The 14023-nt window shown below is 49.2% G+C and overlaps 1 protein-coding gene across 1 annotated transcript in view; it reads left to right on the top strand.

Moving 5' to 3' along the window:
- Positions 1 to 14023, top strand: part of COL15A1 (collagen type XV alpha 1 chain) — a gene marked incomplete at both ends in the record, with an annotated part of 112753 nt that overhangs the window by 27992 nt on the left and 70738 nt on the right. The gene's annotated exons all lie outside the window — the stretch shown is intronic.

The following is a 14023-nucleotide window of genomic DNA, read 5'->3' as shown; positions in this document are numbered from 1 at the left end:
CAAGTAGACAAACGTTTGCAAATGTGTGTATTAGTTTGGTGTGACTATCTGAGAGCATATGTGTGTATTACAAGTGAGAGTGAAACTGTGATCCTGAGTGTGTGTGTGTGTGTGTGCATATGTGTGTGAATGTATACACATGAACCTCTGTGTGTGTGCATGTGTGTGTTAGGGTATCAAGGTAGCAGGACTTCTGCTGTGGCCTCCTAGATGCACTTCCTCCCATCCCTGCTCTGCCCCTTTGGAGCACTCTGGTCCAGATGTCTGTACGGGCTCTGCCCACTCTACCAGCTGGCAGTCTGTGTCCCCTCTGAGCGTGGTTCTCAGGAGCTGGGGGTTGTGGGGTACGCCCCTCCCACAAGGCCTCCTCACGTTCCCATCCAGGGCATCCAACACGTACCCGGCAGCCCTTCCGCGAGCTGTTTTTCCATGTGCTCCTCGCAGGGCCTGAGCTGAGCCCTCCAGAGCTGCCTGCTGGGCAGGGTGGTGACTCACTGCCGTTGATGTCATCCTGGGAGTCAAGTCCTCCATGCACTCAAAGAGCCTTTGTTCCCCAAATGGAAAAGGAGACTCCATAAACCGAGAGGGGCTGACTGCAAAACTCTCCCCCATGCCCAGGGCTGCCTGCTCACACCCACCAGCACCTACCAATCTTCACTGTGCCACCTGGTCCACATGGTCCTGGGGTGACTCTCCACCCAGGTTTCCAGGACAGAGTCAAGGAGGGGTCCAAGGCTCCCACTGCGGCCAGACAGCAGGACCCTCGGCACACACACCTACTGAGACTTGGCCATGGCTGTTGGTTGTACTGAGGCTGATTTCTGCTGGGACTGAGTGTGTGTGTGTGTGTGTGTGTGTGTGTGTGTGTGTGTGTGTGTGTTGGGGTGGTGAAGAGCAGGCCCAGGTCACAGAACGAAGGAGTCACTCCAGGCTGACCTCCCCAGTGCATTCTTCTGGCCTTGTGTGTTCAATCATATTCTGAATGGCTCAGAGATGGAGGCTGTTTGTGAGGCTGGTCCAGGATGTTGTGTGTTGAGAGCTTGGGCATGCCCAGTCCCTGGTCGGCCTCCGGGCAGATTAGCTAGGACTCACACCGTGTACCAAGTGCTCTCCGCCTCATTGCATGATGCCACCATCCCCCATGGCTCTGTGATTCAGGTTCCATTGCCCTCCCGCTGTGCAGACTGGGAATCTCAGCTTAGCGAGGTGAAGGCAGACCTAGATAGACTCCAGGTCCAGGTCTGGGTGATGCCACAGCCCAGGCATTAAACCCTGGCCACTCTGACTCCACAGGGTCAGGCAGGAGGTGCAGACTGCAGACTTAACAAAGTTTCCTAGGTGACTTAGACATGTGGCTAGGGTTAGAACCATCACCACATTCCATCTTGCCTATTCCCATTTGAATCCTGACTCCTACCATCTGTCAACCTCATAGTGTCAGAACAGGAATTTAATGTCTCCATCGGTCAGTTTCCTGAACTGTAAACGAAAGCTAAAGAGTCAAACACAAAGGTAAACAGATCCGTAGCAAGCTCTGTGAACGGTGCTTGGCATGAAGCCAGCCCACAGCGCCTTTAAACTGCAGATGCTCTTGTTTCTTGTCATTTGATTCATTCACAGGTGACCTTTGCCAGGCTCTGTCCTGGGAACTGAGAGATGAGTGATGCGGTTCGTGCTCAGGACCCCACGCCGAATCACGTCATCACAGGGTACTAATGCTAGAATGCAGATGGATGAGGTAGGAAGATGGATGGGGCTCTGAGAACACACCTGGCAGCTGCATCTGGGAGAGCCAAGAACAAGCCTGGAGGTTGTGGGTCATGATGGGCAGGCACAGTGCTGGCTCCTGTACTGAGGACCTAACAGGTACTTTCTCTCTAGGGCTTGGTTCTCTCCCCTGCAAAATGAGAGAATGATTCCTGCCTTGCTTCCTTCCTGGTGGAAGGAACAGGTGAGAGGATGCTTCGGAAAGTAGATAAGGTGCCAGACAGGTAAAGGCTTCTTCCAGTGCCTTCCAGCTGCCAGCTGGGAAAGCCAAGCTGAAGCCCTGGGCTTCGCTCCAGGTCCCCGCTAAACCATCCTCTCCTTGGCCTAGGGCAGGGGTGAGAGAGAGCGAGAGAGAGCCGGAGAGCGAGAGCAGAAGGAAGAAAAAGAAGGTGGTATGGGGGAGTGTTTGAGGGAGTGCTCACACAGTAACTTCATTGAGTAGGAAAATTCCTACGCTATATATGAAAAGCGGAAAAGGGAAGGAGGCGTTCTAAGTTTACACGTAGGAAAATGCTCTTCTGTAATTCAGAAAAATGGGGTCTTTGATGGTTGCCCAGCCAGGTCTCCTTTCTAAGTTGGTCCACGATTTTTCTCTGGCAAGGAAATAGTTCTTTTTCTAAGAAATGCTTCGGATGGGAGGTTTTTCTAAGAACCTCTTGCTTTTTGCTGGGTGTAGACAGATGCCGTGGGGCATCACAAGAGCTGTGTTTTTGTCCTCGAGAACGGAGTCAGGTAGCACCAGGAACCCCTGAGGTTCCTCACAGGCAGGCTGCTGTGACATTTTCTTGGGCATGGTGCTTCCTGCCTGGGCCAGGCCACGCTGTCCTGGGACGAGGAAGTCTGTGGGAAGGGCCGGGTTTGGCCTTGTCCCTGTCAGAGTCATTCCTTCCAGGCCTGAAAGCTGTGGGCTGATGGAACTGGCCATCCAGGATGGCTAGAAAAATAACTGGGGTGCAGATGGTAGCCAAGGAACATGTGGAACTGGCGGCTCTGGACTGGCGAGGGCCCTGGGAAACACTGAGTCCTGGGCTCTGGCTTGTTGACACTGGACCTGAGGTTGGGAGAGAAGAGACTGCTGACACCACATGCTAAGTTGGGGCAGAGTCTGCCTTACCAATGCATCATGCAACGTGTAAGGTGAGGCCACGGTGGGGAAGTCGAGGCTAACTCGCCTGTGGTCCCAGAGGGCAGAGCTAGGCCCAGCAGGTGGGTGGGAGTCACAGGGAGACCCGTCCCAGTTCAATGTGAGAAAGAACTCCCAGACTGAACATTATCCTGCGGTGCTACTGGGGTGGGTTGGGCTCTCCAGCAGTGGAGATGTGCAAGAAGAACCCTGATGGCCTTTGATGGGTGTGCTTTTTTTTTTTTTTTTTTTTGGTGTTACTGGGGGTGGAACTCAGAGGCTTTCTCCCTCCAGGCTATACTCCCAGACCTATTTTATATATATTTTTTGGAAACAGGGTCTCACTAAGTTGCTGAGGCTGGCTTCGAACCTGTGCGATCCTCCTGTCTCAGCCTTCCAAGCGCGGGGATTACAAGCGTGTGTCACCACGCCTGGCTGATGGGTGTGCTTTGGAGGAGACCCTTCCCCAGATGGAGAGCTGTGCTCTTTTTGCACAGGCTCCAGCGTGCTGAGCATCCTGTCTCTCCAGGGAGGTGAGAGGAAGGAAAGCCAGCGGCCCAGAGGTCTGATTTAGGCACCCAGGGGCCTCAGGGGCCGCCTACCTGAGGAGATGTCCAGAGGGAAAGGAAAGATCAGTCCTGAGAGGATGTGAGAACACCCTGGCCGCAGGCTGGACAGCCTGAGAAGGGGCAAAGAGGAGGGACGCTGGGCTTCTCTGAGGCTCCCCACACATGCTGCAGACCACAGAGGAGGGCAGGTGAAGACTGCTGTTTTTCCTCTAGGGCTGAGAGCAGGCAACTTCAGGCCAGAGGGGCCCTGCTGGGGTCTGAGGATGGTCACCCTCTACACCTTCAGCTTGCTGGCCTCAGCCCCAGGCCACAGCAGCTCACACAGGGTCATCTGGACCCTGAGCCTTGGCCGCAGTAGGGGCACACTGACCAACGTGCAGCCATATGAAGGGCTCTGTACATTTTCCTCAACCTCTGGTGGGAAGGGGAGAGATGTGGGGAGGGGCACCTTTGGCCTTACCGGCAGAGTGCAGGGAAAGAGAATGGGGGCAGGGAGGTGGCATCTAGGGCTGGCTTGGCCACGGCTCACTGCATGATCTCAGACCTACTCTCTTGGGTCCCTCCCACGACTCTGGTTGGGGTGGGGTTCCTCCAGCCCCTCATCCCGGCCGAAGCCTTTGCTGCGGTCGGCGGCGGCGCTGCTCCCCGTGCGGCCGCCAGGGGCCGCTGCCGCGCGCTGTGATGCGAGCCCTCCGCCCTCGCCAGGCTGTTGGACTTCGCAGCCCAACTGGGCCCGCAGCCAGGGGAAGGCTCCTTAGCCTCGCCCGCCCTCAAATGCTAACAAGCCCTGGGCTCAGGTCCCAGACGATCATCTGTGGGACGGCGCTTCGCAGAGTTCCCTAGGGAGGCAAGGCTCCAAAGCCCAGGCCAGCCCCAGGCGCAGCTTCAGGACCTCACAGCTAGAAAGGTTGACCCAGAACATTCATTTCGAAGGGGAAACTGAGGCCGGACTGGGAAAGGGAGGCGCCAGGTGTCACAGAGCCTGTGGAAGAGGAGTGAGAAGAGGGAGAAGGGAGGGTCCCGGTTCTCCACCTCCTCTGGTCAGGTCCTTGTCATCCCAGTAGAAGGAAAACCTAAACCTTGTCCATATTGTTTCTTCATTCCAGGAGTCTGCTGTGGTTTCCATGGAAACAGGCTTTGGACCCTTAGGAGGGAAGTCGCACCCTGCTGGGACTGCTCAGATTTTTCTCCACTTGGTCCACCTCTAAAGCTGTCTGATGTCTCCTGCCTGTGCCCTGGGAAGCCGCCCCCTCTGCCCCTGCAGAGCCACAAAGGAGGGGGCTGAGGCTGGGGTTGTATCCATGTGGTCCCCCTCCTCAGGCTACATTCCTGGTGCCAATCTCTCATGTGGGTTTTGGAGGAGGAGTGGTTCCTGTGGCTTTGTTTATAGGGTGGGAGTGGGGTTCCAGGCTTGAGAAAGCCTGGGAAGATTCATCAGTGAGGGGTGGAGAAGGGAGCATCAACAGCAGGTGCAGCAGGAGCCAGCACAGAGGTGGGGAGGGGGACAATGAGCAGCGGATGCAGAAATTATCTTGCATGGAGTGTCTGAGTGATGCGGGGGCACTGGGGAACCGTGGACGGCTTTGAAGGTTGCGAGTGTCAGGCATGCTGAGCTTGGTAGCACATATTCCCAATTGAGCCTCATATCTCCAGCTCTGCTCGAGGTGCACTGTGGGGCATCATCAGTGTTAGCAATTTCTGGAATTGGAAAGTTGAACTGGAAGTGGAAAAATTCCCTATGCATTCGTAAAGTCATATTCGGCCCCAGGAAGTATTCAGATATGGTGAAAATAAATAGAATATGTCACCATGGACACAGCTTCTGAGCGCCCATCCTGTCTGATCCCACAGGAGGTCTGTGGCAGAGCTGACTCTGGGGCTTGAGTCCCGCATCCTCTGCCTGGACCTCTCTCACTATCCCCTGGCCATGTGCTGCTACCTGAGAGATTGGATGGAGCCTGGATACCCAGCGATGAATGAGCACGCAGTGAGGTCATGGTTGGAGGCGAGGTTGGAGCCTGAACCGTCTGACCCTCAGCAGAGAATCCAGTCCAGTCACCAGACATGCCCTGAGCCCCTGGTCAGGACCAGAGCTGGGTGCCGGGGAGACAGACAGGGGCAGAGGCCTGTTCAGCACCCACGAAGCTCCCAAGATGGTGGGATCTGACATTCTGTAACATTCTCTGATGCCTGCTGCAGAGAGTCGGGGCCCAGTGCTGGAGCAGGATGCCCAGGCTAGCCAGTGGGGGTCCCAGAAGGCTTCCTGGAGGAGGTGATGACAACCAGCCTGGCCTTGGGAAGTGCAGAGCAGCGTGTGCAAAAGCTCGTAGGTGTGAAGGAGTAGACCCATTCAGGATACTCTGAATTTTCAGTGTGACAGTTATCTGGAGAAATACTTATCGGCAGGATAATAAGAGTGAGGGACATGGCGGCTGCCATTCATTAAGCACTGTGTGTGCTACATTGTAGGTGGAATTTTTTACTCAAGTCTCACATCTGTCCTATAAAATAGGTATTATAATCTGGGAGCAATGTGGGCCTGCTTGGAGATTCAGAACCTGGAGACTTCCATGATGGGGCCCACCAGCACAGTGCCTGCTCACGGGTTGGAGGGATGTCTTCCCACCAGCTGCGCTTCCCCCACCCCACAGCCGCACAGAGCCAGCCAGGACTAGCCCAGGGCCTCGGTGGCCGGGCCTGTTTCTCTTGGCTCCCTGCTTCTCCTCCCCTCCCTGGTGACTGCCAGAGCAGGTGGCCCTTCTACTGTCAGCCAAGGGGAGATGAGCCAGCTGGCCCAGACACAACCTGAGCAGGGGTCAGTCCAGGCCAGGGGTCTCCACAGGGATGTGGGACAGCCTGTGTGCAGCCACATGTGCAGGGAGGTTGGGGGGGGGGTTGCTGAGAGCGGGCCCGGCCGGCCTGGGCGTCCTCTAGAATGAGGCCGGCTCCCTCTGTCCCCGTGTGGAAAAGACGCTGCAGCTCAGCCCTGAGTTAGGACAGTTTTGCAGACTTCGTTTTTTGCTAAGTTTATGCCTTAAATCAAATTACAAACCGAGCACTAACATTTGTCAGGCACTTGCACCTCCCACTGGTCATCATGCCATCCCTCGAGCACATCTGGAAAGTGGGAAGCAATGTCCCCGCATCACCAGGAGGTCATCCGTCCAAAGGCCGCGCACTTGTAAAGGACCCGGCATGACCAACACAGAGAGCTTCTTCCCTGCAGCCTGACTCCTTCACTCTCTCTTCCGTTCCACTGGCTTCCACTGGTGCCCAGAGGGTTGAGGTAGCTGGGGGTCTTGGGAGGACACTAGCTCTGGGGACTTGCCCTCCAAGACTGTCCGCCTAGCCTCTCCTCCCCGGCTGGATTTCTTGTTCATGAATCTCTCTCCCTGACCATCAGTTTTCTTATCTATAAAATAAAAGATTTTGGGGGGGAAGGGGATTACTGGGGATTTAACCCAGGGGCATTCTACCTCTGAGCTATACCCTCAGACCTATTTTATTTTTAATTAATTAATTAGCTTATTTATTTTTGTGATACTTGGGATTGAACCCAGGGGCATTCTACCTCGGAGTCCTATTTTATACCTTCTTAGTCCTATTTTTTTTTATTCGAAACAAAGTCTCATTAAGTTATGAAAAGCCTCCTTTAGTTATTGAGGCTGACTATAAACCTGTGATCCTCTTGTCTGAGCCTCCCAAGTTCTGGGATTATGAACATACATCATCACATCTAGCTTTTTTTTTTTTCTTCCTAACAGCATCTTGCTAAATTGCAGATGGTCTCACTAAGTTGCTGAGGCTAGCCTCAACCCTGTAGTCCTCCTGTCTCAGCCTCTTCAGCCTCAGGTTATAGGCATGCACAAACTCGCCAGGTTATTTGTGGCTTTTTTTTTTTTAAAGCAAACTTTTGGGAATAAAATTCTAGGGATTTCCAGAATTGCCACATAAATATGCAGCCCTGAGCTGTTTTAAAGAGCCTCCTGGATGGATTCTTTCAGCCCCTTTCCCGCTGTCTCTAGCACCCCCACCTGACCCTAGAATCACCACTTGGAAAGAGCCACTGTATCTGAGCCTCCAGCCCAGTCATCCCAGGGCTTCTTCCAAACCTGAAGCATCCCTGGGATGGGGGAAGGGGAGTCCCCACCTGTTCTCAGCAGGGGAGAGGATCTGGAGGAGAAGCTGCTTACCTGATTAGATAAAGCATGAAGAGAACAGAGCATTCAGGAGGGCACTGGTGGCTTTTAAAACATCTTTGAACCGTGGAGAAATTAAATTTCAATGGGCCGTTTGTCTTTTTTTTTTTCTCTTCACTCTTTTTCCTTTCCTTTCTTTCTGTACAAAGAGCTGCTATATCTGCATGAGAAAAAGCAAAAGGACTCGGTTTTTAAATCTCTAAAAGCAGGTACAAGGAATTAATGTCTTAAAATAAGTAGATGTCTATTTTTCATATCATGTATGTGGTATAGAATTGGAAAAGTAGAAAAGGGAATTCAATGGGGAAAAAAAGGCTCCTGTCCACCAGCCACCAGCTCCCTTCCCTGGAGACAATCTCCTGCCCCAATTTCTTGTGCGTTCTTCTAGAGATATTCTAATATATGCGCAATCATGCATCGCTTGATGACAGGATGCATTCTGAGAAACGAGCCGAGGCTGATCCTGTCATTGTAGAAACATCACAGAGTGTACTTAAACTAAGATACTCATGATGTCACTAGGCAACAGGCTCTTAGGGGACCACCCTCATACACACGCTTCCTCACTGACCAGAATGTTATTATACAGTGCGTGACTGTGTATTTAAATATAGTTTACATGTTTATGTATTTATCATATACTACTCTATACGTACTTTCAACTGGTAGCAATTCTATCTTGTACCCTGTTATTTTTGTTTTACTTAATGTACCTTGATGGCTTCATAGTAAAACATAAAGAATCACATCTTTTGAAAGATGGCATCATATTTCATTGTATGAATTTTAAACAATAAATTTTAAACAATATGACAACAAATACTCTTGCAGGAGGCCTTATGTTTCACATATGTAACTTTGTTAAGAAATTCATAGAAGTATAACTAGTTGCCTGGTCAAGGAGGACAGGCAGGTTTGTAATTTTTATAAATGTTGTTCCATTGTCTGTCACAGATGTGATGCCAATTTATGCTCCATTAGTAATGCATAAGAGGGCCTCATGCTGCCTCGATTCCCTGCCAAACTAGTATATCATCCAACATTATGATTTTTGTCAATCTGATAGGGAAAATCATATCTCTTTGTCATCTTGTCTGTTTTTTGTTTTTGTGTTTGTACTGGGGATTGAACCCAGGGACGTTCTATCTCTGAGCTGTCCCCCCAGCCCTTTTTATTTTATTTTTATTTTTTTGTTTTGAAATGAGGTCTAAGTTGCTGAGGCTGGCCTTGAACCTGAGGCCTCAGCCTCATAACTACTGGGATTCTGGAAATGCTCCACCAGCCCAGCTAACTTAGATTTCTCGTTATGAGTGAGATCAAATGTCTTTTCATAGTTTAAGGGCTGTTTTTCTTTTACTGCAGCTAGAATTTCCCATTCTTTGCCCATTTTTCTGTTGGTTTGTTTAATTTACCCAAATTCATCTATCTTTTAGCTTTTGCCTCCTGGGATTTGAGTCTTACAACCAAATTACTTAAAATTAATTTCTGTTTTAAAGCACGCTGTTAACTGGAGAAGACAAGCAGTCATTTGTGAATCAGATTGGAGTCTGTGGTTAATTTGATTCACAGACTTTTCCCTCTATTAACTTTAGTTTGGTGTTTCGTAAAATGAGGGGGTTGGATCTTTTTATTCATCCATCCATACACTATTTAATTCACTCATCCACCGCACTGGGCTGGGTACTAGAAACACAGCAATGAGCAGCAAAGTCCTTGTCCTCGTGGCCAATGGGCAGAGAGACAAGAGACCCAACACTAACACGTGTGTGCCTGCCGGGGGCTGTGATGAAGGACCAGACAGGTGCCGAGGGAGCTTTTGGTGCAGTGCCAGGAGGCAAGGCAGAGGGCGTGCAACAGAGTTGCAGGCGGTGAGGCCTGTGCTGAATCTTGAATGACGAGCAGGAGTTCAGAGGGTGAAATAGCTGGAGTAGACAGAAAAGCACGCGTGACAGAGATGGGAGACCTGTGGCGGCGTGGGGCACTCTAGAGATTACATGGGGGCAACCTGGGGGCCTGGGAGAGTGCCAAGCTGATGGCAGCCCTGCTGCCCTGCCCCCAAGGGCCGGGCTAGCCACAGAAGGCAGCTAAGCAGGGCACCAAGGGGTTCAGATCTGCTCTTTGCTGAGGAGGGGGGAGACTGTTCTCATAAAATGACCGTCAGGTGATTTTTATGAAGTTTGTTATAAAGAATAGTGCAATGAAGACTACTTTGGAACATCGCCTAGTTTTAAAAATAAACATTATCACCTCAGTGGAAAAGTCCCACGGACCTCTCCCAAACGGCACCTCTCTGCCTTCCCCAGACACTGGCGAGAATATAATGAGCGTGTGGAACAGCACAGTTGCTTCAGAGACCCGCTAGCGGCGCCCACGGAGAGCGCAGGTGCGCACCCAGCCAGCCCACCTGCAGGTGGTGGAGTCACCTGTGCCAGTGAGCTGAGCGCAGGAGCCCGGGAACGGGGAGGAAGTCCTCAGCAGTACTGTTTGTGACAGTGTTGGCAACCTTGCTCTCCATCACCAGAAAACGGAATCAGTCCCCCGTGGCATATTTGTACCTTAGAGCACTGTTGTGATATAGAAGACCAGAGCCACATGTATGTGTCAACAAGGATAAATTTAAAAATACCATGTCGAGTGGGAAAGAGTAAGAGCCAGAAGAATACACACAGCTCGCCAACACTGGTAGGAGATTTAGGAACATGCATGGAGGCTCTACACTCTGATAGAGACATATCTTTATGCAACAAAAAAACAAATTCTGCATAGTGGCTGCCCTGTGGCCTGGGCAGAGGAATGGGCTGGAGGGAGTGCATGAGCCTCAGCTACGCTGATTTTTTTTTTCTTTCTTAAGTGGAGTGTCAGCCACATGCTTGCTCCTCATATTATTCTTTGAAAATGTTTAAAAAAGTTATTTCCATCCCCCCAAAATTGTCATTTCAACACGGGATCAGTATAAAAGGCATTAACGAGATACCTTACATTTATTTTCCTGAAGGAAGTCTTTGAAATCCAGTTTGCATTTTACACTCACCACACATCTCAATTGGAAAGACCCATGTTTCAAGTTCTCAGTAGCCCTCTGCGGTCAAGACAGTGTTCACATCATAGAGAGAGGTCATATCAGGTGACCTCGCAGACTCCTTCCTGAGCCTGAAAGTCTGAGGACAAGGAGGAGGAACACAAAGAGCTTAATGATACCCACTATTTCTGAGCCTTGATCCTAACAATCCCTGTGAGCTGATTACTTGTGTCTTTATTGTGATAATATATATATAAGCTTTGCCATTTTAACTATTTTTTTGCAAGCAAATTTCAATTTACTTAGGATCAACAAGTTATAGTTTAAAAGAAAAAAAAATTATGACCTGATTAATCATAAAAGATCCTACATATTAAACTCACAATTAAAGAAAAACAAAAAAACTAGGTCCTTTGTCAGTTAACTGTAAAAACAATGCATACTCCCGAGATTTACTCTGAGATACTGATAAACAGTACAGTCATAAGTTTAGATCATTTCTTCCACCTTGTGTGTTTTCTGGATTATTCCAAACAAGTTATTTGCATTGAACTCTTCAAATAACTTGTCTTTAGGGGATTACACTACATGGCAAATTTTCCAAGAGTTTGAGCACTATTTGTTGCAACAAAATACTCACTTTTACTTTTCACATTAGTAAGGTTTTAATCTATTGTGCAACTCAGCATCAAACTACAGACTCTGCACATCTCCTTTGGTCAAGGTTTCTCCCCACACTGAGCTCTTTCCTGTAAATTGGTTCAAGATTGCTAAGGGCACCCCCACAAGCTTTACACTGACAGGTGCACTCTTAACCACGCATTCCTCCACGACAGGGAAGCCTGCCTAGAGTGTACATTGTGAATTACTCTCCTGTGTGAGTTCCTTCATGTCTGTACAAGGAACTAGATATCCCGAAGGCATTCCACATGGCTTACATATGTAAGGCTTCTGCATTTGAGGATGACTGGAAGAACTAAAGGCTGTCCCACACTGCTTGCTCAGTTTCTCTCCCATGTGACTCCTTTCATGGTTTCTGAGAGAATGAGGATCAGAGTAAGCTTTCCCACACAGATTACACACTAAAAGGTTTCTCTCCAGCATGAGTCCTTTCGTGTCTCTTGTACTTCTGGAATCATTAAAGGTTTTCTCACATTACTTACATACATAGGGTTTCCCTCCAGTGTGGCTCCTTTGATGGATTTTGAGAAGGATAAGCATACGCTTTCCCACATTGCTCACATACACAGGGTTTCTCTCCAGTATGAATTCGCTCATGTGTCTGAAGGTTACTGGAAAATCTAAAGGTTTTCCCACATTGCTTACAAACATAGGGTTTCCCACCCATATGAATTCGCTCATGTTGCTGAAGGTGAGAGTGAGATTTAAAGCCTTTCCCACATTGCTTACATACATAGGGTTTTCCTCCAGTGTGACTACTTTGATGGATTTGAGAAGAGAAGGATAAGTGAACACTTTTCCACATTGCTCACACACACAGAGTTTCTCCCCAGTGTGAATTCGCTCATGTGCATGAAGGTCAGTGGAAGTTCTAAAGGCTTTCCCACATTGCTTACATACAGAGGGTTTCTCACCCGTATGAATTTGCTCATGCTTCTGAAGGTGATGGTGAGATCTAAAGGCTTTCCCACATTGCTTACATACATAGGTTTTCTCCCCAGTGTGAATTTGCTCATGTTTCTGAAGCTGACTGGAACATCTAAAGGCTTTCCCACATTGCTTACATACATAGGGTTTGTCACCCGTATGAATTCGCTTATGATTCTGAAGGCTACTAAAATATCTAAAGGCTTTCCCACATTGCTTACATACATAGGGTTTGTCACCCGTATGAATTCGCTTATGATTCTGAAGGCTACTAAAATATCTAAAGGCTTTCCCACATTGCTTACATACATAGGGTTTCTCCCCAGTGTGAATTCGCTCATGTACCCGAAGTTCACTGGAAGATCTAAAAGCTTTCCCACATTGCTTACATATAAAGGGTTTCTCACCTGTATGAACTCACTCATGCTTCTGAAGTTCACAACGAGCTCTAAAGGCTTTCCCACATTGCTTACATACATTCTTCCCAGTGTGAATTCGTTCATGTGTCCGAAGGGCATTGGAAGATCTAAAGGCTTTCCCACATTGCTTACATACATAGGGTTTCTCCCCAGTGTGAATTCGCTCATGTGCCCGAAGGCCAGAGGAAAATCTAAAGGCTTTCCCACATTGCTTACATACATAGGGTTTCTCTCCTGAGTGAATCTTCTCATGTCTTCTGAGAGAATTAGGAGAACTATTGGCTTTCCTACATCGTATACAAACATAAAGCTTCTCTCCACTGTGAATTCTTCCATGGATTTTAACATAACGGGAACTACTGAAGGTTTTCCCACACTGCTCACACTTATGGTGTTGGTCTCCACGGTGACTCCCTTTATCCTTCAGAAAGCTCTTGGGAGAACTGAAGGCTTCCTCCTCTTCTTTGTATTCATCAGGTTTCTCTCCATATTTCAAGGGCACACATGGTTTCTGTCCAGAGTGAGTGTTGTGGGGCTTATATAAGGATAAATGACCAAAGAGAACATCTCCACACATCTGCCTTTCACCTGGTTTGACACCAAGATGAGTTTTCTGCTTGAAAATAGGATCTGCAGAGCAGCTAAAGATTATTCCACAATCACTGTCAAGTTTATATCCAAATAATCTCTCTACCATTTGATTTCTTCGATTTCTCCTGAAAGTTTGGCAATCATCAGTAATGTTCTGCTCCTCCTGATCTTGGCCTACGCAGGCCAGGTTCCTCAAGGTTTCCTGCATCACCTGTCAGTAGAGCTCCTTTTGGGAGGGATCCAGCAAAGCCCACTCCTCCAGGGTGAAGGTCACAGCCACATCCTCAAAAGCTACCAACGCCATGGCGCCGCGGCGGACCCGTGTCCTCCCTGAGGCTCCCGAGGCCCGCGGAGCTCTCAGGGCTTCATGACAGGAGTTGTGACCTTCGCGCTCCATTTTAACTATTTTTAAGTGCCTCATTTTTATGCTGTTTTATATGATCAAAATGTTTCAGGATAATTGTTTTGTGATAATTCAGTTCAACCACACACACACACACACACACACACACACACACACACACACACACACATTAGTTGCTGACCATGGGCATCCTCTTCTAGGGTGCTATGGGTTGGGGTGGGTTGTAGTAGCTGAGGTGTCTCTGTGAGAACACTTGTGACCTCCATGCGGAGTCTGAGTTGTGGATCCTGCTCCTTCTTGCTGCTGAAGGTCCTGGGTGAGGGGCAGACTAGCTCAAGACCCACCTAGAACCCAGTAGAGAGCC

Source organism: Muscardinus avellanarius (assembly GCF_963383645.1).
Source record: "Muscardinus avellanarius genome assembly, chromosome: 13".
NCBI lineage: Eukaryota > Metazoa > Chordata > Mammalia > Rodentia > Gliridae > Muscardinus > Muscardinus avellanarius.
This window is presented reverse-complemented; position numbering and strand designations above follow the sequence as displayed.